General features: G+C 43.1%; 1 non-coding gene across 1 annotated transcript; it reads left to right on the forward strand.

The window, feature by feature from the left end:
* The first annotated feature begins 1,111 nt into the window (after positions 1-1,111).
* LOC112998637 (small nucleolar RNA R71) lies at positions 1,112-1,218 on the forward strand. Its single transcript, XR_003263731.1, has one exon. It is a non-coding gene; the product is annotated as a small nucleolar RNA R71 (small nucleolar RNA).
* Positions 1,219-24,554: the final 23,336 nt, after the last annotated feature.

Raw genomic sequence — 24,554 nt, forward strand, 5'->3', positions numbered from 1 at the left:
TCCAAGATCTCCTTTTCCGCTTCTTCCATATTTTTGTTTGGAATTGCTCTAGGTGGGAATGGAAGAGAGATAGGGGGCTGCTGTAAGTCAGAATTACTAGAAGAAGGTCCACCTGCATGAATTTTTTTTTAGGAAACTTTAGCTTTTGTGCAACTATCTCATCCTCTTTTTCAGGTATAGAATGAAGCTTGACAGGTTCAGGTGCAGGTGCTGCTACTGGTGGAGGCACTTGAATTTGGTTGCCAGACCTCAAGGTGATGGCACTCACATTTTTTGGATTCTGCACAGTTTGTGAAGGCAAATTGTCAGAATTTTGGGACTGAGCTTGGTTCAACTGAGTAGCCATCTGCCCTATCTGATTTGTCAGACTCTGAATGGAGGCTCTTATCTCTTGCTGAAATTGCATATTCTGGATGGTCATTTGCCTCACTAACTCTTCTAAGGAAGGTTGAGGAGGAGCCTTAGTTGCTTGTTGTCTTTGTTGTGACTACTGTTGTTGCTGCTACTGTATTGGAGGAGGAACATTGGCTTACTTGGACCAGCAACATTCTGAAAAGGAGGGACAGGCTGTTGTTGTTGTGGAGGACTTGTCCATCTCAGATTTGGATGATTTCTCCAACCTGGATTGTATCTATTGCTTGAAAGGTCATGATTATTCTGTTGTTGTTGGTTTTGCTGCTGAGGAGGTCTATTATAAATGTTTGCAGTATAAGCGTCAGGTTGCTCATTGATTCCAGATTGCTGCAAAGAAGGACATAGATTTGTATGGTGATCTGCAGAAGAACATAGACCGCAGACTCTTGCAAAAGGCGTAGATTTCTAATCCATGGCAAGCTGAGTTACTAGGTTGACCAAGGCATCAAGTTTTCCTTCAAGCTTTTTATTTTCAGTAGATGAAGATGAATCTGTGGCCACCTCATGGACTCCTCTAAGGACAATAGCATCATTTCTTGCACTGAATTGTTGGGAGTTGGAAGCCATCTTCTCAATCAAATTCTTAGCCTCAGCAAGGGTTATATCACCAAGAGCTCTACCACTGGCAGCATCAATCATACTCCTCTCCATGTTGCTAAGTCCCTCATAGAAATATTGAAGAAGGAGTTGCTTAGAAATCTGGTGGTGAGGACAGCTTGCACACAATTTCTTGAATCTTTCCCAATACTCATACAAGCTTTCTCCACTAAGTTGCCTAATGCCTGAAATGTCTTTTCTGATGGCAATGGTCCTAGATGCAGGGAAGAATTTCTCCAAGAACACCCTCTTAAGGTCATCCCAACTGAAAATGGACCTGGGAGCAAGGTAGTATAGCCAATCTTTTGCCACTCCCTCCAAAGAATGAGGAAAAGCCTTTAGAAAGATATGATCTTCTTGGACATCAGGGGGCTTCATGGTGGAACAAACAATATGGAACTTCTTAAGATGCTTATGAGGATCTTCACCTGCAAGACCATGAAACTTGGGCAGCAAATGTATTAGTTCAGTCTTGAGAACATATGGAACACCCTCATCAGGATATTGAATGCACAAGCTTTCATAAGTGAAATCAGGTGCAGCCATCTCCCTAAGAGTCCTCTCACGAGGTGGAGGTTGAGCCATGTTCTCGTATGAAAATTAGTAGTGGAATGCTCAAAATCAGAATATTCATAATCACCCTCAACAAAATGCTCAGAATGCTCAAAATGCACAGGATGCACACTATGCCTAACTAATCTATGAAAGGTTCTATCTATTTCAGGATCAAAGGGTTGTAAATCACCTAGATTGCCCCTTGTCATGCACTATATGCAGCAAATAATGTGTTTCTCAACAAGCACCTAACAAGGGGTTAAAACTACAGCTATACTCAAACCATATCAAAATGAGTTGAAATTTTGTGAGGAACACCCTAAAATCATGAAAAGATAACACAAAAAAATTTCAAACAAAAATTCAATGTCTAACTATGAAAACTACCTAAGCAAAGTTTAGAAAAATAGGACAATAATACTTGAAAAATAAAAAAAAACTTAGTAAATGACTAATTTTTGGAGCTTCGGAGACCCCAACCGGCTAAAGCCAATTGTCACAGTATGGGAAATTTGTTCTACCACAAATGCATGTATAATAATAGTCGTTCTGATACCCGGAGCAAAAGTTATGGCCGTTTTAAGTTTTGCTAAAAACAAGTTCCCAAAATTTTTGTCTCTCTCTAATACTGCCACACCAAGTGCTTATGGTATTTTTCACACAAAATATGGATCAAAAGAAGCTACCACACAAAAAATCAGCCAAAAATAACAACTCTAACTATCAAAACAAAAATCGCTAATTAAATTGCAAAATCGGTCGCTAATCACTGTTCAACATAGTTCACAATTGTGGACAGAGGATCAAGCTGAATGTTTTGATGATGCCAAAGTTTCACATGCGTCTCAAAGCTTTATTCAAGACAAAGAAATTAAAGATATTCAAGATGGATGATCAAGACAGTCTCTAGAGTCTTAGAAAGGGTATATTAAATAGGAAGGGAATTCCAATTGAAGTAGCAAAAGGTTTGGCCAAGAATTTTAAGTTAAAAAGTCTTTTTCAACAAATTTACTCTCTGGTAATCGATTACCAGTGGCCAAAACTGATTTACAACAGCTATTAAAATTTGAATTCAAAGTTTGCACTGTGCAATCGATTACACATATATGGTAATCAATTACCAGCAGTTTCTGAACGTTTTAATTCAAATTTTAAAGCTTGTAATCGATTACACACATACTGTAATCGATTACCAGAGCAGATTTTCAGAAAATATTCTCAACAGTCACATCTTTTTATGTGGTTCTTGAATGGCTATCAAAGGCCTATATATATGTGACTTGAGACATGAATTTGACAAGAGTTTTTTTGAACAAAAAGGTCTTATCCTCTTAAAAAGAAAAATCGTTTTATCCTCTTACAAATTCCTTGGCCAAAACACTTGTGATTCAATAAGGAATTATTTGAGTGCTCAAATTGTTCAATCTATCTCTTTCAAGAGAGATTTCTTCTTTTCTTCTTCTTCATTCTGAAAAGGGATTAAGAGACCGAGGGTCTCTTGTTGTGAAAGAATTATAAACACAAAGGAAGGGTTGTCCTTGTGTGTTTAGAACTTGTAAAAGGAATTTACAAGATAGTGGAACTCTCAAGCGGGTTGCTTGGGGACTAGACGTAGGCACAAGGGTGTGGCCGAACCAGTATAAATCTGAGTTTGCATTTTCTCTTCCCTTAAACTCCTTTATTTATTATTGTTTTATATTCATATTCAAATTGTTCTATTTGAATCAATATTTACGAAATTCATTATTAAGGGAATTTATAACTTGAATAGAAAGTTAAATAGAATTTTTAATTGGGGAAATAAGTTGTAATATCTTAATTCAACCCCCCCTTCTTAAGATATCTGAGGCCACTTGTCCAACAAGTGGTATTAGAGCTTCATTCTGCTATAAAGTTTAGAAGCTTCAAGAATTATGGCCTCATCAAACTACTTGTTTCTCGAGGGAAATTCTATAAATAGACCTCCCATCTTTAATGGAGTGGGTTACCACTACTGGAAAACCCGCATGCAAATCTTTATAGAGGCAATAGATTTAAATATTTGGGAAGCCATAGAACAAGGACCTTATGTTCCCTCTATAATAGCCGGAAGTGCAACAATAGAAAAACCTAGAGCAGATTGGACTGAGGAAGAAAGAAGATTAGTACAATATAATTTAAAGGCCAAAAATATTATTACATCTGCCCTAGGAATAGATGAATACTTTAGGGTTTCAAATTGTAAAAGTGCTAAGGATATGTGGGATACACTACAAGTAACACATGAAGGCACAACAGATGTTAAAAGATATAGGATAAACACTTTAACTCGTGAATATGAACTTTTTAGGATGAATGTAAATGAAAGTATACAAGACATGCAAAAGAGGTTCACACACATAGTTAATCATCTTGCATCTCTAGGAAAAACTTTTCAAAATGAAGATCTAGTAAATAAAGTCTTAAGATGTCTGTCGCAACGTGCCCTTCGCGGGCGAGCAAGGGCGAGGCTCACGGGTGCGCTTTCCAAAGGAGGAAAGATGCGCGGAGTCGCCACCAACGTTTATTTGTGGGAAACGTCGGAAAAACCGAAGGAAACCGGTCAAAATGAAAATTCTAAGTTTGGGAGTTGTATTTACGCGCTAGGAAGGTATTAGCACCTCTCACGTTTGTCTCAAAGGACAACAGCCTATTTTTTAGAATTGTGGAACTGTGTTATCTTAACTTTTATTTCTTTTTATTTTTTGAGGTCGACAAAAGCGGGGCTTATGCTCCTACGTACCCTCCTTTGGAGAGGAAATCAGACCTACGTAGTTCTTTCTTATGCATGAATCAAGTGGTTCTTTTTTACTTGAAAGGTGATCATTTTAAGGCGTTGGACCTTAAAAAATGATCCATTTTACTTGGTAAGAAACACAAATGATAAACTTTCAAAATCCTATTTTTGTGGACGAGCTTGACTAGGCGAGTTGATTTTAGCCTTAGTTTCACTTTAGTTATTAGTCAATTCAATTAAGAATGAGAAATCCCAAAGAGAAAACGTCCGATTGATCTTTCGCTTTTATTTTACTAAAAGGTATTTTTTGATTATTATATTATTATTTTACCTCTTTTTTGATTTCCAACGTGGTTACGGCACGACCGAACGGTCGGAATTCATTTTAACCAAAATTAACGGATGATACAATTCAAACGATCGGTGGAAATTTATTTTATTTTTAGATTAAGCGAGAAATGACTTAAATAAATGGCTTAAGCACGTCAAAAGGGGGTATAAAAAGCAAATGAAAACGAGAATAAAAATACATGAAACAAAATGTGGACCACCACGGGTACATAGAATGAATTGAAAAGCTTGGTTTGAGGTACTTACCCGTTGAAGACTGAAGAAAACGAAGAACGAACGATGAATCTTGAAGAACGGTCGAGAATCTTCGCGTAATTACTCACGGAAACGTTACAGAAACATTACGGAAGTGCCTCGGCTTAGATTTTCCTCACGGAACTAATTTTCCTCAGAAATTTCGAGAGAGAGAGAAGTGCCTAAGAGGCTGAACCCTTTTCTTCTTTACTTCTCCCCCTATTTATAGCAAAATAGGGGAGAAGCTTGCCGCCCAGCTCGCCCAGGCGAGCAAGGTTGCTTCCTCCAGAAGCAACAACCTTCTGGAGGAATCTTCTGGAGGGCCCAAGCGGGCCTGGTTGCTATTTGCACCCCCCTTTTTACTAAATGCACCCCTTTTATTTTTTTGGTAATTCTTTTTTTCGTAATGTTACGAAACTTTACGAATTTCGTAACGATACTTATTTTTCTTCCGCAAGGTTACAAATCCTTACGGATTATGTATTTACTCTTTTTTAGCTTTCGAAGAAGTTACGGAAACTTATGGATTGCGCAAAAACACCTCTTTTCAATTTCTGTCACATTACGGAATTTCACGGATTGCGCAAGCCTGCTTCCTTTTGATTTTTGACAGGCCTCGGGACTTTATTCATTGTGCAACCAAGGACGCCAAGTGTCTCGAAGCGGCCAATCAAAGGTTGTATATCATCAAATAATAATCCCCGGACAAAATTAGGGTATGACAGTTGCCCCTCTTTACTTACCCCTCATCGGAGATAAGAGGAAAGCAAAGATAGGACACTGATTTCGTCCGTCCTGCCCTTTTCCGTGATGACGACTATCGTCTCTACTCCTTCTTTTTTCTTCTGCACAAAACAAAATACAAACAACAACCAGAACAATGAATATAATACACATATACACATACTTGGCGAAGGAACCGATCAGGAAAACAACAAAATAACGTGTTTCCCAGTCACCAGAGGTTTCGCGCTTGATAATGGAGAACACATGAACAGCGCTAGGCAATGACATTCATGGTGCTCCGAACAAAGGTGGAGTATGGAGGATTGCCTTGAGGGTCCGCACTTAGGCAATCATGAAACTCAGCTCCAAACTCAAAAGTGGAGGACACATGAACGAAAACGCAATTTATGGAGCTCCGAAAAACGGTGAGAATGGAGGAATGCCTTGAGGGTCCTCACTTAGGCAATCATTAAACACAGCTCCAAACTCGAAAGTAGAGGACACATGAACAGCCCTAAGCAATAACATTCATGTGGCTTCGAAAAAGGATGAGAATGGAGGATTGCCTTGAGGGTCCTCACTTAGGCAATCATGAAACACAACTCCAAACTCAAAAGTGGAGGACACATGAACAGCCCTAAGCAATAACATTCATGTGGCTCCGGAAAAGGATGAGAATGGAGGATTGCCTTGAGGGTCCTCACTTAGGCAATCATGAAACTCAGCTCCAAACTCGAAAATGGAGGACACATGAACAGCCCTAAGCAATAACATTCATGTGGCTCCGGAAAAGGATGAGAATGGAGGATTGCCTCGAGGGTCCTCACTTAGGCAATCGTGAAACACAGCTCCAAACACGAAAATGGAGGACACATGAACAACCCTAAGCAATAACATTCATGTGGCTCCGGAAAAGGATGACGATGGAGGATTGCCTTGAGGGTCCTCACTTAGGCAATCATGAAACACAGCTCCAAACTCAAAAATGGAGGATACATGAACAGCCCTAAGCAATAACATTCATGTGGCTCCGAAAAAGGGTGAGAATGGAGGATTGCCTTGAGGGTCCTCACTTAGGAAATCATGAAACACAGCTCCAAACTCAAAAATGGAGGACACATGAACAACCCTAAGCAATAACATTCATGTGGCTCCGAAAAAGGGTGAGAATGGAGGATTGCCTTGAGGGTCCTAACTTAGACAATCATGAAACACAGCTCCAAACTCGAAAGTGAAGGACACATGAACAACCCAAAGCAATAACATTCACGTGGCTCCGAAAAAGGGTGAGAATGGAGGATTGCCTTGAGGGTCCTCACTTAGGCAATCATGAAACACAGCTCCAAACTCGAAAGTGGAGGATTCATGAACAGCCCTAAGCAATAACATTCATGTGGCTCCAAAAAAGGGTGAGAATGGAGGATTGCCTTGGGGGTCCTCACTTAGGCAATCATGAAACACAACTCCAAACTCGAAATGGGAGGACACATGAACAGCCCTAAGCAATAACATTCATGTGGCTCCGAAAAAGGGTGAGAATGTAGCATTGCTTTGAGGGTCCTCACTTAGGCAATCATGAAACACAGCTCCAAACTCGAAAGTGAAGGACACATGAACAGCCCTAAGCAATAACATTCATATGGCTCCGGAAAAGGGTGAGAATGGAGAATTGCCTTGAGGGTCCTCACTTCGGCAATCATGAAACACAGCTCCAAACTCGAAAATGGAGGACACATGAACAGCCCTAAGCAGTAACATTGATGTGGCTCCGGAAAAGGATGAGAATGGAGGATTGCCTTGAGGGTCCTCACTTAGGCAATCATGAAACACAGCTCCAAACTCGAAAGTGGAGGACACATGAACAGCTCTAAGCAATAACATTCATGTGGCTCCGAAAAATGGTGAGAATGGAGGATTGCCTTGAGGGTCCTCACTTAGGCAATCATGAAACACAGCTCCAAACTCGAAAGTGGAGGACACACGAACAACCCTAAGCAATAACATTCATGTGGCTCGGGAAAAGGGTGAGAATGGAGGATGGCCTTGAGGGTCCACACTTAGGCAATCATGAAACACGGCTCCAAACTCGAAAGTGGAGGACACATGAACAACCCTAAGCAATAACATTCATGTGGCTCGGGAAAAGGGTGAGAATGGAGGATTGCCTTGAGGGTCCTCACTTAGGCAATCATGAAACACAGCTCCAAACTCAAAAGTGGAGGATACATGAACAGCCCTAAGCAATAATATTCATGTGGCTCCGAAAAAGGGTGAGAATGGAGGATTGCCTTGGGGGTCCTCACTTAGGCAAGAATGAAACACAACTCCAAACTCGAAAGTGGAGGACAGATGAACAACCCTAAGCAATAACATTCATGTGGCTCCGGAAAAGTGTGAGAATGGAGGATTGCCTTGAGGATCCTCACTTAGGGAATCATGAAACACAGCTCCAAACTCGAAAGTGGAGGATACATGAACAGCCCTAAGCAATAACATTCATGTGGCTCCGAAAAAGGGTGAGAATGGAGGATTGCCTTGGGGGTCCTCACTTAGGCAATCATGAAACACAACTCCAAACTCGAAAGTGTAGGACAGATGAACAACCCTAAGCAAAAACATTCATGTGGCTCCGGAAAAGGGAGAGAATGGAGGATTGCCTTGAGGGTCCTCACTTAGGCAATCATGAAACTCAGCTCCAAACTCGAAAATAGAGGACACATGAACAGCCCTAAGCAATAAAAATCATGTGGCTCCGGAAAAGGGAGAGAATGGAGGATTGCCTTGAGGGTCCTCACTTAGGCAATCATGAAACACAGCTCCAAACTCGAAAGTGGAGGACACATGAACTGCCCTAAGCAATAACATTAATGTGGCTCCGGAAAGGGTGAGAATGGAGGATTGCCTTGAGGGTTCTCACTTAGGCAATCATGAAACATAGCTCCAAACTCGAAAGTGGAGGACACACGAACTACCCTAAGCAATAACATTCATGTGGCTCGGGAAAAGGGTGAGAATGGAGGATTGCCTTGAGGGTCCTCACTTAGGCAATCATGAAACACAGCTCCAAACTCGAAAGTGGAGGATACATGAACAGCCCTAAGCAATAACATTCATGTGGCTCCGAAAAAGGGTGAGAATGGAGGATTGCCTTGGGGGTCCTCACTTAGGCAATCATGAAACACAACTCCAAACTCGAAAGTGTAGGACAGATTGTCATACCCTAATTTCGTCCGGGGACCTTTGCTTGATGACATGCGACCATTCTTTGGTCCTTGTGAGGTGCTTGGCACCCATCATTAGGCAATTTATGAAATTCCAGGACATGCCGAAAAACCAAAAAAATATTGATGCACAATCCGTAAGTTTCCGTGACACACCGGAAATCAAATGGAAGCATCGTTGCGTAATTAAGTGAGGTTCCGTAACATTCCGTAAGTCAAAAAGGGGATGATTATGTAATCCGCAAGGTTCCGTAACATTACGGAAAGAAAACAAGTATCGTTACGAAATTCGTAAGTTTCCGTAACTTTACGAAAAAAGAATCACCAAAAAACAGCAGAGGGGGGTGTACTTAGTAAAAATGGGGGTGCAAATAGCACCCAGGCCCATTTGGGCCCTCCAGAAGATTCCTCCAGAAGGCGGTTGCTTCTGGAGGAAGCAACCCTGCTCGCCTGGGCGAGCTGGGCGGCAACCACCTCCCCTATTTTGCTATAAATAGGGGAGGAAGTGAAGAAGAAAGGGGTCCAGCCCCTTAGGCACTTCTCTCTCTTTCGAATTTGCTTGGAAAAATTGTTTCCGTGAAGAAAATCTAAGCCGAGGCGCTTCCGAAACGTTTCCGTAACATTTTTCGTGAGGAATCTCGCGAAGGTTTCAACCGTTCTTCGACGTTCTTCATTCGTTCTTCATCGTTCTTCGATCTTCAACGGGTAAGTACCTCGAACCAAGCTTTTCGATTCATTCTATGCACCCGTAGTGGTCCACATTGTGTTTCGTGCATTTTTATTCTCGTTTTGTTTACTTTTTATACCCCCTGTTGACGTGCTTAAGCCATTTTACTTAAGTCGTTTCTCGCTTAACTTAAAAATAAAATAAATTTCCACCGAACGTTTGAATTGTATTATCCATTAACTTCGGTTAAAATCAATTCCGACCGTTCGGTCGTGCCGTAACCACGTTGGAAATCAAAAAGAGGTAAAAAATAATATAATAATCAAAAAGACATCTTTTAGTAAAATAAAGCGGAAAATCAATCGGACGTTTTCTCTTTGGGATTTCTCATTCTTAATCGAATTGATTAATAACTAAAGTGAAACTAAAGGCTAAAATCAAATTCGCCTAGTCAAGCTCGTCCATAAAAATAGGCTTTTGAAGTTTGTCATTTCATTTTCTCACTAAGTAAAATGGATCATTTTTAAGGTCCAACGCCTTAAAATGATCACCTCTTAAAGTAAAAAAGAATCACTTGATAAGAAAGAACTACGTAGGTCTGAGTTCCTCATTGAGGATACGTAGGAGCAAAAGCCCCGCTTTTGTCGACCACCCCAAGAGATCGTTAATGGTCCAATGCCTTAACGTTTCTCTCCTTTCAAAGACAAGAGATCGTTAATGGTCCAACGCCTTAACGTTTCTCCCCTTTCAAAATCAAAAGACCGTTTAATGGTTCAACACCTTAAATGACCTTTTGTTCAATAAAAACATACTTTGCAAAAAAGACAAAAACAAACTTAACCAAACACTTTGTTCCGAAAGAACTACGTAGGTCTGATTTTCTCATCCCAAATTGAGGAATACGTAGGAGCAAAGGGAAACACCCTTGTCGACCACAAAAAAGAAAAAAATATAAAAAGGGTATAAAGGATATAAGAACATAAAAGGGAACATAAAAATCAAAGTCATGTTTGCACATTCGATTAAAGGCTGCCGTCCCTTGGGACGGACGTGTGGGGTGCTAATACCTTCCCCGTGCGTAAATACAACTCCCGAACCTTTCACTTAAAAGTTCGTAGATCGCGTCTTTTCCGGTTTTTCCGACGTTTTCCTCAAATAAACGTTGGTGGCGACTCCGCGCGTATTCCTTTCGTGGAACACGCATCCCACGAGTCACGCGTCGCCCTCCCGCCGAAGGGTAGGTTGCGACAGTTGGCGACTCCACTGGGGACTGTTTTTAGAGAGTTAGGCCATTTAATTTTGTGCAATGTTTTACCGTGACTTACCCCTTTGTTGGTTTCCTTTCATTATGTTCTTGTGTATATAAACTCTTTGTTGCTTTTAGTGCGTTTTAAATGTATGCATGAAGTAAATATTTATTCATTTGATGCACACAAACACCAACACTATTTGCACACACTGTGAGTGAAAAAGGGCCCTGTACCCGGGTTCATGGGAGCATAAGGAGTGGAGGTGAATCTGTGATCATGCTAGGTCTCCGACTTGCTTGATTACAGTGAACCCTCATCTAGAGCTTTTCTCTTTGAAAACCTATTGTTGCTAGTAGTCCCTACTGCTACAATATGTTCTTCAAAGGGGATGATACCTCTAGAAACCATCAAGAGAGATATAACTACCTTGGGGATTATTACTAAAAGCCTAGTTAGTTCTCTCCCTTATAGGTCCCTTAAATAGGGGCACGAAGCAAACACGCTGCGTGCCATTTTTCACACTGCCATGCATGAGTATCATATACCCTTTTGCTTATGTTCGGTAAATATTGTCATACTGTGCACATTCCCGCATTGTGTCTTTTGCATAGGCATTGCATATGGGTTCTGTCTTGATCCCTACTGTAAACAAACCAACGGAGGGTCCGTGTCACCTTCTTAAATACATACGTTGGGCACTTTGCTACCCCAAGACGTTGTATCTAAGAAGGAGACAATTCCCCGGACCCCCGCATTCCTAGATTGCATCTGTGTCATATGCATTCCATCATGCATTCATCCATCCCACCCATGAGATATCGGAGTTTTGATTTGCACCAGCTTTTGTCTCACTTTAGTAAGCATGGGAACAAATCAAACCGGCAAGAGGTTCTACCAAGTCAAGGTCAAAAGCCTAGATACCACCAGCATCAAGGAATTAGGGCGGTTGATGGAACCCCTCCAAATGCAAGCCTTCCGCAAGACTTATGGAAAGATCTTAGAGTTGACCATAGCAGAGGTGTCCATAGAAGCCATTGCATCACTTACCCAACACTACGACCAGCCTTTGAGATGCTTCACATTCGGGGACTTCCAATTAGTACCAACCATTGAAGAATTTGAGGAACTTCTAGGATGTCCTCTCGGGGGAAGAAAGCCATATCTTTCCTCCGGGTGTCTCCCCTCTCTGAGCAGAATTGCAACTGTGGTCAAGGATTCAGCAAGAGGTTTGGACCGCATAAAACAAACTCGGAACGGCATAGCGGGCCTACCACAGAAGTACCTAGAAGACAAGGCGAGGGGTATGGCCAATCAAGGAGATTGGGTCCCGTTTATGGATGTGTTAGCTTTGCTAATTTTTGGGGTCGTCCTCTTTCCAAACGTGGATGGTTTGATAGACCTAGCAGCAATCGACGCTTTCCTTGCCTACCACCATAGCAAGGAAAGTCCGGTGGTAGCTGTCTTGGCAGATCTATTTGACACATTTGACCGAAGGTGCGAGAAGAGTAGCGCACGGATCATCTGTTGCTTACCCGCCCTCTGTGTTTGGTTGGTTTCACACTTGTTCCAACAAGACACAAGACATCCATGTCCGCTCCTGAGCCATCGCTCGTGTACTGAAAAGAGGAGAATGGATTGGGACCAGCTCTTGGCCGGGATAGGAGGTAGAACAATCAGTTGGTTCCCCCGATGGAAGGAAGGAAGAGAAGGAGTCCTTTTCTCATGTGGGAGATACCCAAACATTCCGCTGGTAGGAACGAGGGGTTGTATTAATTACAATCCCACGCTCGCTATAAGACAACCAGGGTACCCCATGAGGGGAGCACCGACGGAAGAAAGCATGTCTCCTTTCCTTGTGAGGGATCTCGGCGCACAAAATTCCAAGACTATACAAAGAATCCATAAGGCATGGGAAACCCCGTTAAGGAAAGATCAAGAGCTTAGAGGCATTCGTAATGGCATCATTGGTGGGTACCACGAATGGCTGAAAGTTCATATACGAGGTTTAGATTGGCTCGCCAAGTTAAAAGTCGTCAGCAAAGAGAGTTTTGAAGCACCGGAAGAGGACGAAGAAGTCCAAGCTCTCAAAAGCGAGTTAGGAAAAGCAAAACTTGCCAAGGAGAAGTTCAAGTTGGCCGCTACACACGTTCGGAAGGAGTGTGCCGGGTTACGGGAAGAGAATGCAATTACCGCAAGAGCCCTTGAACAAGAGACCAAGAGGGCTCGCAAGGAAGAGTATGGCCGGAACAAATTTCGCGGAGCTCTATGGGGTAGCAATAGTGAACTCAAGTTGCGAAAGGAAGAAAGGGACCAGTCGCGAGCACATAGCATGGTTTTGAAAGAGGAGTTAGTTGCCTGTTCAAGGTCCAAAAGAAGCTTGTCTCAGCGTTTATGCGAGACGGAGACCAACATGCTAGCTATCATCGCCAAGTACCAAGAAGAGTTAGGTCTAGCCGCGGCCCACGAGCATAGGATGGCGGACGAATATGCCCAAGTATACGCGGAAAAAGAGGCTAGAGGAAGGGTGATCGACTCTTTACACCAAGAGGCAACCATGTGGATGGATCGGTTTGCTCTTACCTTGAACGGGAGTCAAGAACTTCCCCGATTGTTAGCCAAGGCCAAGGCGATGGCAGACACCTACTCCGCCCCCGAAGAGATTCATGGGCTTCTCGGCTATTGTCAGCATATGATAGACTTAATGGCCCACATAATTAGAAATCGTTAGGAAACTTGTATGGTCTCTAAGAACTTGACTAGATACGACTTCCTTTTTGAAATAAAATGAGTTGGTCCCATGTTTCTACTCCAAAAAGCTTGTGCAAATCAAATCACTCCCGCATTTTATCTCTAGCATGCATTGTATGTGGGTCTCGTCCTTTGTCACGGGAAGCCGGAAGGTCCATATCACCTTCTTAATTGTACACATGGGGCACTGCGCCCCCAAATGCGCAAGTAAGAAGAGATAATTTTCCGGGCTCTCGTGTCCGTAAAATGCATTCATATCATGCATCGCATAAGCATCTCTTGATAACATCATAATGGACATATCCTGCATTTGTCCGTTATCATATTCCAGCCTCACATTTTGCATGAGTCATGGCATCATCATGCATATGCGTTCAACAAACTTTTTGATCTGCAAAATTGCATACCATTTGTTTTCATGTTTGCTCATCCTTGCGTTTTCCTCTACAAAACAAAAACAAAAAGGGGGAAGCGTGAAACTTCACACTACATTCTTCGTTTCATGTGTTAGGCACCACGAGCCAACCATGTTGGGATCATAAACCCGTTTCACTTAAAAACAAAATAATTGAACATGGTACCTAATGCATGGTTAACTAGGAAATGGTGTTTCTTCGGGCATCTCAATTTCATAATTACATTTTCCGTGCATAAGCTTAAAGTATGCCCGAGTCATTCATCCCTATGAGATGTTGTTGAAGTATTGGTGATCAGAATTGCCATTCCTTGGATTATAGGGTTGAACCAAGCTCATGCTTTTACAAAAAGGTTCATCAAGTCAAGTTGAAATATGGAAGTAACCGTCTTGCAAAATTGGGGCAAAAGATGAATCGAGTCACATCACTGCTTCATCTACTGCCAAACATATTTAGGATTGTTGATGTCCTTGTTACTTCCAGTTTCACTTTGACAAAGATGTCATGGACCATGTTGAAAATCTAAACTGATTCAACCCCATATCCTGTGTAAAAATTCGCAATACTTCAACTGTACACCATTCGCATACATCCATGCTTTTCATTGGTTGCATTGCTCATTGCATTCTTTCCTTGAAAAATAAAATAAAATAAAAAATGAACTTAATCATTGTTATCAAAAGGAAAAGGACACGCTTTACGACGCCCTTACCGAACTCGTGCTAGAGCTAGAGTAATGGGTGAAGCAGAGGAGGTGCAAGAGAAGATGAAGGCCGACATGGAGGCCATGAAAGAGCAAATGGCCACAATGATGGAGGCCATGAAGAGCACTGAAGGGCAAGCAGTTGGTGGTATACCCTTTGAAAACACTTTGGAGGGCCCTCAGTTTCGCCCACAACCACAACCATTGCATTTTGCGGTGGGAAGAGCCCCTCCTGCTATGGCCGAAAAGGGAAAGGCGGATCATCTAAAGGAAAGGCTCAGGGCCATTGAAGGAGGTGAAGATTATGCCTTTGCTAACCTAGGAAAGTTATTCCTAATACCCAAACATGGTCATTCCCAAGTTCAAGGTGCTGGACTTTGACAAGTACAAGGGGACTACTTGTCTCAAGAACCATCTAAAGGTGTATTGTCAGAAGATGGGGGAATACGCAAAAGATGAGGAATTGCTGATACATTCCTTCCAAGAAAGTCTTACTGGGGTAGCTGTTACCTGGTACACTAACTTGGAACCTTCCTGAGTCCATTCTTGGAAGGACCTAATGGTTGCCTTTGTTAGGCAGTATCAGTACAATTTTGATATGGTTCTGAATAGGATGCAACTACAAAACATGTGCAAAAAGGGGGACGGATCTTTCAAAAACATGCCCAAAAGGTGGAGGGATCTGGCGGCCCAGGTGGTACCCCCAATAATGGAAAGGGAGACGATAATCGTGATGGTAGACACATTATCGGTACTCCACTATGAAAAGATGGTGGGCTGCACACCCTCAAAGCTTTGCAGATTTGGTCTTCGCCAGTGAAAGGATCGATGTGGGTCTGAAAAAAGGCAAATTTGATCATCCTACTAGGACGACTGAGAAAACTGGGGCAAATAAAGAGGGTGAGGATGAGGGAGAAACCCATGCTGTGACTGCCATTCCTGTACGGCCAAGTTTCCCACCAAACCCAACAATGTCATTACTCAGTCAATAACAAACCTCCTCCTTACCCACCACCCAGTTATCCACAAAGGCCATCCCTAAATCAACCACAAAGCCTATCTATCGCACTTCCAATGACGAACACCACCTTTAGCACAAACCAAAAAAACACCAACAAAAAGGAATTTTGCAGCAAAAAGCATGTAGGGTTCACCCCAAATTCCGTTGTCATATGCTAAACTTGATCCCATATCCACTCAATAATTCAATGGTAGCCATAACCCCAACCAAGGTTCCTCAACCTCCATTTTTCTGAGGATACGACTCGAACGCAACGTGTGCTTGTCACGGAGAAGCCCCGGGGCGTTCCATTGAGCATGGTAGGGCTCTGAAGCGTAAGGTGCAAGGTCTAATTGATGTGGGCTGGCTGAAATTTGAGGAGAATCGTGTGTAAATCCTGACATTGACAAGAGATGCCACACATGGGGCAATTTTGAAAGCTGTTGTTAGATGTCTCTAATGACTCACCAGGATTTTCAACTTTCACCGGAATGTGGGTGTAAGCCATTGGTCTGTTTGCTCAAGCAACCTGCGCTCCTGAGTGTTGACTTGAGTGTTGACTTCCAAGACCGTTCAATCAGAGATTACTCATCTTGCACGTTGGTGGGGGTGCCGTAAAACAACGAGCAAATTTCAAAATAAAAAAATAATAAAAAAAAATAATAAGGCATTTGATTGACTGTGTTTTCAAGTAAAAATATAGACGTTGTCTTTTTAGAGAGAAGTGAGTTATCAAGAATAGGATGTTGGACAAATGGCCTCAGTTACCTTAAGAAAAAGGGGGGTTGAAAAAAGGGGGGTTGAATTAAGATGCAAAGACTATTCCCCAATTGAACTATCAATCTCTCTTTTCGGATTAACAATGCACACAGGAATAACCCTTGCCTTGTGTTCAAGAATCCTCTACAACAAGAGACCCACGGTCTCTTAATCCCTTTTCAGAAATAAGAAGAAGAGAAGAAGAGGTCTCTCGTAAAAGAGGTAGATTGTAAAATGAAGATCAATCAAAAATTCCTTATTGAATAAGCAAGTGGTTGACCAAGGAATCTTTTTGAGAGGATAAGACATTCCAGTTCAGAAAAACTCTTGATCTTTCGAGAGGATAAAACTGTTTGGGCAATGAAAACTCTCTTTAAAACATTTGAATGGCCGTTCATAAAACATTTGAATAGATATGTCTCTTGGAAATTATTTTCTGAAAATCCCCTCTGGTAATCAATTACAAGACTTATGTAATCGATTACAGGTTTTAAAAATTTGTATTAAAACATTTTCAACTACTGGTAATCAATTACCAGAGAGCAAATCTCAAATTGAAATGATAGAATTCTTTGGTCAAACCTTTTGTTTGTTTTCAATTTGGAAACTTCTTCCTAAAGATTCTAAGAGATCAAACTTGATCATATATCTTGATTTTCTTGGATTCTTGTCTTGAATAAAACTTAGAAGCACTTGATCCTTTAGCATCATCAAGACATCAAAACATCTTGCTTCTACATAGGAGTCATTTGACTTAATCCATCAACTGAAAGATCCTTCAACTATTTCTCGTCCTTGGAAAATTCTTTTTGCAAGAATCAACTGCTTCTTTCATTCTTCCTCACTACGAGGTTGTGAAAACAAGACAACAATTGGTACCTCTAAGCCCTACACTGGGGCAACGAAAGGCACCATGCAAAAACTTCAAGCGAACCTAGGGGCAGATTAGAAGTTCTCACCCAATAGGTTCCCTCCTACAAGGTCATGACGAAAGACAACGATTGGTACCTCAAAGCCTTACACTGGGGCAATGAGGGGCATCGTGCATGAGCCTCAAGTGAACATAGGGGCAGATCAAAAGTTCTCACCTGTCGATGTTTTTAAACAAGAAAAAGAAAAGGGGGGACAAACCCTAGGTTTTCAATGGATTGATCAAACATCAAACGACTCCATTCCCGTCACTCCAAAACGGTCAAGTGACTAAATCAAAAAGAACATACACTCTGAGGGAGTTCCCGGAGAGATTTGCAAAAAGATAGGATGAGGTTGCATGAATTATCACCTTTTTCAAAAGGGCAGTCAATCTGTGTTTTCCCAAAAAAAAAAATCAAAATCAAAATCACAAAATCAATCAAATCAAAATCACAAAATAGGGAAAGTATGCCATGTACATTGTACAACTTTCCATTACATTGTCCGCATTTACCAAATTTCACGACAAAGGTTGCATGCATCTGTATCCCTAAAAATCATGTTAACTGCATAGATTTCCTACATCTAATGTCCAAATCTTGTGGATTTGGGATGACCGGCCCTCTCGATGAGTCGATCTCTTGCTTTCTCATAAGGGTGGACCCTTGGGTACTTGTACCTATCACTTTTAGAGGACTACACGTCCTCGCCAACAGAGGGCTGCACGCCCTCACCTTCAGAGAACTACATGTCCTCGCCTTGAGAGGACTACACGTCCTCACCATCAGAGGGCTGCACGCCCTCACCTCCAGAGGACTACATGTCCTCGCCTTGAGAGGGCTACACGCCCTCACCTTGGGTACTAGTTACCCTCACCGTTGAGAGGACTACACGTCCTCGCCTTGAGAGGACTACACGTCCTCACCATCAGAGGGCTGCACGCCCTCACCTTCAGAGGACTATAAGTCCTCGCCTTGAGAGGGCTACACGCCCTCACCTTGGGTACTAGTTACCCTCACCGTTGAGAGGACTACACGTCCTCACCATCAGAGGGCTGCACGCCCTCACCTCCAGAGGACTACATGTCCTCGCCTTGAGAGGGCTACACGCCCTCACCTTGGGTACTAGTTACCCTCACCGTTGAGAGGACTACACGTCCTCGCCTTGAGAGGACTACACGTCCTCACCATCAGAGGGCTGCACGCCCTCACCTCCAGAGGACTACATGTCCTCGCCTTGAGAGGGCTACACGCCCTCACCTTGGGTACTACTTACCCTCACCGTCAGAGGACTACACGTCCTCGCCTTGAGAGGACTACACGTCCTCACCACCAGAGGGCTGCACGCCCTCACCTCCAGAGGACTACCTGTCCTCGCCTTGAGAGGGCTACACGCCCTCACCTTGGGTACTAGTTACCCTCACCGTCAGAGGGCTACACGCCCTCACCTTCAGAGGACTACACGTCCTCACCTTTAGAGGACTACACGTCCTCGCCATCAGAGGACTACATGTTCCCCATTTTCAAAGGGGGGCATGCCCTCACCTTCAGAGGATTGCACGTCCTTGCCATCATAGGACTACACTCCCTCGCCTTCGAAAGGCGACACGTCCTGAACTTCAGAGGGCTACACGCCCTCGCCTTTAGAGGACTACGCGTCCTCACTTTTAGTGGGCTCCATATCCACACCTTAAGATAATTTAAGGTCCTCTGTCCTTAAATGCTTAACCGAGACTTGCACTTCCGGTTAAGGGGCCAGTAGTTTCCTTTTAACGGTTCCTGGGCCACCCCCTGATATTGGAGGAGGGCCAACTGTGCGAGCACAACCAGAGAGGGAGGCTATCACACAACTACTATGCATACCGGGGCAAGATTTCACCCGTGCCTGCAAAGAGACGAGCGCGGATCATGCGCACTAACATGACCACTCTTACACAGATGACATTGCTACTTAGCAACACTCTGCCCAGCGACCGCAATGCCAATCTCCCCCTGCAAAAGTATCAGTTGGTCTGTGTCGTCCCAACATGGGTAAGTATGCATATAGTTCAACTGATTTCTGATACCATCTATTGTTTGCAGGGATCGCACCCAAGAGACACCCAGTGGACCCGGAAAAGTCCAACAAGGCCCTGGGGTTTCCAGCTTTGGTTACGGGCCTCTATCAGTCCTACAGGGTGCTCGTACCCCCCCGACAAGGTCACATCATCATAGGTAAGTATGCACATCGCTCAACTGATTTCTGATTTCATCTATTATTTGCAGGGATCGCGCCTGCAAGACACCCAGTGGACCCGAAGAAGTCCAACAGGGTCTTGGAGTTGTCAAGCTCTAATTACGGGTCTCTGTCAGTTCTACGGAGTACCTGTCACCTCCAGCAAGGGCATCAGGCCCCCTACTAATCGAGCTTTCATCAAGAAGTACTGCGTCTCTAGGCAGGCGCAGGGCGAAACACCACAGCAGCATTGGGATGGTCGGCAGCGGGAAATAGACGCACCGCCACCACCTTTAGAGTTCACCTCTGCTCAAAGGTTTGAGTATTGCCTACGACACATGGCCGACCAATAGGCAACCAAGTCCAAAGCCAAAGGTAAGCAAAGTACTAGGTCCGTGACCTACAAGCCATCATGCGTCCAGCTAAAGACGTTAAAGAAGCGCTACTAGGAGGCAACCTAGTACCTTTTGAATCTATGCTTGTTATTTGATCACTTTTTATAGTAGGACGCACCTAGTTGCTCATGATCCTGGGGATTTAAATAAAACAAACGCAAGCTCGAAAGGTAGTCATACCTCACAAAATATATATATGTATGTTTAGGTAGTGAAAATACCTTAGATATGCATGTATGTAAACAAAAACACACTTCACAAAATATATATATGTATGTTTAGGTAGGAAGATACCTTAGATATGCATGTATGTAGCAAAAAGATACCTCACAAAATATATATATGTATGTTTAGGTAGAAAGATACCTTGGATATGCATGTATACAGCAAAAATACCTTACAAAACATATATATGTATGTTTAGGTAGCAAGATACCTTGGATATGCATGTATATAGCAAAAAAACCTCACAAAAATATACACATGTTTAGGTAGCAAAATACCTCATGAAAAAAAAAAAAAAAAAAGGGGAAAAAAAAAAAACAAACAAGAAAAAGAAATAAACAAATGATAATGATAAAAAAAAAAAGAAGAAGGAGAAAAAAGAAAAATAAGTTGTCTAGCTGAAAAACCGACATGCTTTTGAAAAGAGACGATTTCCAACTTTTCTTTGAAGAAAATTCACTGATCATAACTAGTTTTTGAAAAAATGTGTATACACCTGAAGGGTGAATGCTGTGAAATTTTCCCGGACGCCCAAAATGGACTCGGATGAATGCACAAATTGATAAAAGAACATATTTTGGAAACATTGGGTTGATTTAAAATAGAGGAAATGAATCCTGAGCCCTAGCATCACATGACCATAAAAATTTGACATTTGAGTGTCCGCATAGGTGCATGCATGACCAGTTTTGCATAAAGTTTCCAAATCATCATTTTTGCATTTGTGTCATGGAAATAATGTGGGGCATCCCTTTTATCCTTGAACCAAACCAAACCCCGACATGTATCATGTCTAGCCATTCTACAAACCTTGAGCCAAAATCCTGACTCACCATAATCCTTACCCTCGGAAGCAAAAAGGAAGAGAAGGAAAATTCCCAATCAAAGAGTGGGAGAAAGCAAAAGGAAAAGAAGGAAAATTCCCAATCAAAGAGTGGGAGAAAGCAAAAAGAAAAGAAAGGAAATTCCCAATCAAAAAGTGGGAGAAAGCAAAAAGAAAAGAAAGAAAATTCCCAAATCAAAGAATGGGAGAAGGAAAAAAGGGAGAAAAGAAGGAAAGAAAGCTCCTGATCAAGGATCGAAAGAAAACAGAAGAAATGTGCAGAGAGGTCTTTGGACCGGACAATATCTGAACAAAACAGAATTGTCACCAAATGAACAAAAAAGAAGGAAAGGAAACCACGACCTAAAATGGTCTTCTCCCTTTAATTACCAACCAAAATCCCGTGCGCTAGCGACCCTTTTTTTCTCGCCCCGCACTAAACAAAAAACAGAAAAAGAAAAAAGCCAGAAAAATCAAAAGCCAAAAACACACAAAAGCCGAAAGAAGAAACCACCAAAAGAACCCATTCCGAAGGGAAGTCCTATTTGATCCATGATCACGCATGTAATTTTTGATTTGATAGGAAATAATTTGCAAAGTCAAGTCATGACATATCTATTGTTCGGAATTAGGATGAAACACTTACCTGTGCGAGATTGATACACTTTGAGTGGATTTCTTCTATTTTTGTCGAACCCAGTGTTTCCTCTAAATGGTCATTTAGAAACGAAATGCTAACATCCAAAATCTCATTTATGGTTATGGGAGATTTCATCAGCAGACTCTCCTTCCCCGGTAGACGCATTGTTTTTCACTCAAAAAAGCATATGCTGCCCTAAATCAGTTGGAATATTTGTCTCTTTGCTAAAGCATGTTTGCATTTTAGCGAAGAAAACACCGAGACTTTTTCAAGTCTCACAAGTTATCCAGAACTACGTAGGTCTGAGTTCCTCATTGGAGGATACGTAGGAGCAAGAGCCTCGCTTTTGTCGACCACACCGCCTTTTGTCGCCATAACTCAAGAGCTGGTAGCCCGCGGAGACACCTTACGGTTATCCGCACCTCGTCATTCAGTAACCCCAAGTGTGATTGATGAGCAGAGGCCAATGTGGTCATCTGGCCTTTTCCGGAGATGTCAGCATTTTCCGATGGAGACTTTTCAAGTCTCACAAGTTATCCAGAACTACGTAGGTCTGAGTTCCTCATTGGAGGATACGTAGGAGCAAGAGCTTTGCTTTTGTCGGCCGCCCCATAATCTTTGTCATACTGACCCTGAGGTCATGTGACGCGCACCCCTTTTGTCATCCAGAGGCGGCGGGCCCGATGACAAGCAGAGACCAAGTTTGGTCATTCTGCACCCATGATACGCGGAGATACCTTATGGTTATTCGCACCCCTTTTGTCATCCAGAGGCGGCGGGCCCGATGACAAGCAGAGACCAAGTTTGGTCATTCTGCACCCATGATACGCGGAGATACCTTATGGTTATTCGCACCCCTTTTGTCATCCAGAGGCGTCGTGTCCGATGGCACGCAGAGACCAAGTTTGGTCATTCTGCACCCATGATACGCGGAGATACCTTATGGTTATTCGCACCCCTTTTGTCATCCAGAGGCGGCGGGCCCGATGACAGCAGAGACCAAGTTTGGTCATTCTGCACCCATGATACGCGGAGATACCTTACGGTTATCCGCACCCCTTTGCCATTCAGACACAGTCGTGTCCGATGGCACGTAGAGACCAAGTTTGGTCATTCTGCACCCATGATACGCGGAGATACCTTATGGTTATTCGCACCCCTTTTGTCATCCAGAGGCGGCGGGCCCGATGACAAGCAGAGACCAAGTTTGGTCATTCTGCACCCATGATACGCGGAGATACCTTATGGTTATTCGCACCCTTTTGTCATCCAGAGGCGGCGGGCCCGATGACAAGCAGAGACCAAGTTTGGTCATTCTGCACCCATGATACGCGGAGATACCTTACGGTTATCCGCACCCCTTTGCCATTCAGACACAGTCGTGTCCGATGGTACGCAGAGACCAAGTTTGGTCATTCTGCACCCATGATACGCGGAGATACCTTATGGTTATTCGCACCCTTTTGTCATCCAGAGGCGGCGGGCCCGATGACAAGCAGAGACCAAGTTTGGTCATTCTGCACCCATGATACGCGGAGATACCTTATGGTTATCCGCACCCCTTTGCCATTCAGACACAGTCGTGTCCGATGGCACGCAGAGACCAAGTTTGGTCATTCTGCACCCATGATACGCGGAGATACCTTACGGTTATCCGCACCCTTTTGTCATCCAGAGGCGGCGGGCCCGATGACAAGCAGAGACCAAGTTTGGTCATTCTGCACCCATGATACGCGGAGATACCTTATGGTTATTCGCACCCCTTTTGTCATCCAGAGGCGGCGGGCCCGATGACAAGCAGAGACCAAGTTTGGTCATTCTGCACCCATGATACGCGGAGATACCTTATGGTTATTCGCACCCATTCTTTTGCTATCTGTAAGACAGAACGCTTGATAGCATGCAGGGGCTGACACAGTCTTCTGCACCTTTTGTTCCTCCGGGAACAACAAAGTCATTTACATGCGGAAATTTCATGGTCGCCCGCGACTCTCGTCAACCGAGAGGAGCGAAATTAGTGTCATACACTGATTTTCGGGGACCTTTGCTTGATGACATGTGACCATTCTTTGGTCCATGTGAGGTGCTTGGCACCCATCATTAGGCAATTTGTGAAATCCTAGGAACGACAAGTCACGGTCACCTGCGACTCTCGTCAACCGAGAGGAGCGAAATTAGTGTCATACACTGATTTTCGGGGACCTTTGCTTGATGACATGTGACCATTCTTTGGTCCTTGTGAGGTGCTTGGCACCCATCATTAGGCAATTTGTGAAATTCTGGGAACAACAAGTCATTTGCATGTGGAGATTTTATGGTCACCCGCGACTCTCGTCAAATCGAGAGGGACGAAATTAGTGTCTTATCTTTACTTTTCTTTTATCTCCAATAAAAGACAAGTAAAGAGGGGCAACTGTCATACCCTAATTTCGTCCGGGGACCTTTGCTTGATGACATGTGACCATTCTTTGGTCCTTGTGAGGTGCTTGGCACCCATCATTAGGCAATTTATGAAATTCCAGGACATGCCGAAAAACCAAAAAAATATTGATGCACAATCCGTAAGTTTCCGTGACACACCGGAAATCAAATGGAAGCATCGTTGCATAATTAAGTGAGGTTCCGTAACATTCCGTAAGTCAAAAAGGGGATGATTATGTAATCCGCAAGGTTCCGTAACATTACGGAAAGAAAACAAGTATCGTTACGAAATTCGTAAGTTTCCGTAACTTTACGAAAAAAGAATCACCAAAAAACAGCAGAGGGGGGTGTACTTAGTAAAAATGGGGGTGCAAATAGCACCCAGGCCCATTTGGGCCCTCCAGAAGATTCCTCCAGAAGGCGGTTGCTTCTGGAGGAAGCAACCCTGCTCGCCTGGGCGAGCTGAGCTCGCCTGGGCGAGCTGGGCGGCAACCACCTCCCCTATTTTGCTATAAATAGGGGAGGAAG

This window comes from Glycine max, chromosome 12 (assembly GCF_000004515.6).
Source record: "Glycine max cultivar Williams 82 chromosome 12, Glycine_max_v4.0, whole genome shotgun sequence".
Taxonomy (NCBI): Eukaryota; Viridiplantae; Streptophyta; class Magnoliopsida; order Fabales; family Fabaceae; genus Glycine; species Glycine max.